At 35.2% G+C, this 1,741-nt stretch overlaps 1 pseudogene; it reads left to right on the forward strand.

Moving 5' to 3' along the window:
• Window positions 1–429: 429 nt before the first annotated feature.
• LOC143681324 (methylsterol monooxygenase 1 pseudogene) lies at window positions 430–928 on the forward strand (annotated as a pseudogene).
• The last annotated feature ends 813 nt before the right edge of the window (window positions 929–1,741 follow it).

The raw sequence follows: 1,741 nt of genomic DNA on the forward strand, positions 1-1,741 counted from the left end.
CAGTCCAGAATTATAAGGCTATCTGAAGACATTTGAAAAGTGGCAACAAACGAAAGTATAAGCATCTTTAGTTCAGTTACCTTGGCTGGGGAGTAGCCTCGTGCTGGGGAGAATCCTGAGACTCCTCTTCAGGAACGATTTAAAAACACTTGAAACTGTATGTTTAGTAATTACAGAGTTGCAGATTGTAACTTGTGGATCCCTTATAGTTCACTAGATCCTTTATTTCTCATTCTCTTTATCTAGATTTTTGTTTCAATTTATGCTTTACATGAAAAAGTACGAAATTCTAAAGGATAAAACAGAAACGGGAAACCGAATGGAAATGTTTGTAAGTGCTTCTCTTTAGTCACCTGTATTAGCTGCCTTTAATTTTGTGGAACCTATTAGTTTGCAGAGTATTTAAGCACTCCTTCTAATTGAGAAAGAATGTCAAGGTGATATACGCTTTTGACATGATGCTTTGGCTGTGCAGTGACTGACGACACCTGACACTGTTTCCTGCATAGGCTTTTACACTACAAGATAATATATAAATATAGTAATAGAATTCATCATGAGTTACAGTTTCTGTTTGGAATGAAAGCTAAATATGCACATCTTCTGGAAATCCTAATTATTGGAACTGGATTTTCACTGGAATCGTGCTTTTCAGTGATCATGTAATTCTTCTTTGGGCATAGGTAACCATTCGTCTGATAGAAATTATTGATGTCCATGGTGATTATGCTATTCTTCTTAATCCTTTAAAACTCATCCCTTTCTTTTCTGGTTCTCTGAATCAGGATTTTCACCACGTGAACTTCAATGGAAACCATGCTTCAATATTTATATGATGAAACAAAAATTTTGGAACGGACTCTCAATTATTTCCTATGCTGAAAAGATGAAATTGTTTAAGAAAAGACTGAGTAAACATTTTACATAGATCTTCCTGAAGATACACATTTTCTTGAATTGAAACTAGTAGCTAACATTGTTTCTGGGGAGCAGAAATAAGCATGTGTCCTGGCTGCCAAGTGATAAAAAGAACAATAACACCTTTAATTATCTTTCTAGTGGGAATTTTTTCTACTTTACATACAAGTTCTGTATATAGAGAAAAAAAATTTAAGTACAATTTTGCGAAGACATTTTAAAGGCCATGTTGCTAACCTTATAAAAACATTTTAAGTACTGGAAGAAGTATTAATTTATCTCTTTTCTGCTGTAATACCAGAAAGTTGGAATTGGTCCTTAATTTTTTTTTATATGCTGTATGACGGTGTCACATCTCATTATTTTTACATGTGAGTATCCCATTATTGCTGCACCATTTGTTGAATTTTTGTTTGTTTGTTTTGTCTGTTTGCTTGTTTTGCTTCTGTTCTGTTTTGGGGGAAGTACACTGACTGGGAATTGAACCTGGGTCTCCTGCATGGCAGCGAGAATTCTACTACTGAACTAACCTTGCACCCCTTTGGTCCTTAACTCTTTTAAATATATAGTGCCCATTTCAGAGAGCTCTTAGTAGTGGTGATGTTGGCCTCATATTGAACATTTTTTAGAATTTGCCTACAGATCAAAATGTCATGGATTGGACTACATTAGTTGATATAGTGAGAGGCTGAAGATACTGAATCAGGAAAACCCAGCCCTGAGAACTCTTATCAGGAGCTGACTAATTTGGGATGAGTCTCCCTTTCTTTGTAGAGTCCTTTTTGATTACAATCCACTAATTGCATCAGTAAATTAAAGGGCT

The sequence above is a fragment of the Tamandua tetradactyla genome, chromosome 1 (assembly GCF_023851605.1).
Source record: "Tamandua tetradactyla isolate mTamTet1 chromosome 1, mTamTet1.pri, whole genome shotgun sequence".
Lineage (NCBI taxonomy): Eukaryota > Metazoa > Chordata > Mammalia > Pilosa > Myrmecophagidae > Tamandua > Tamandua tetradactyla.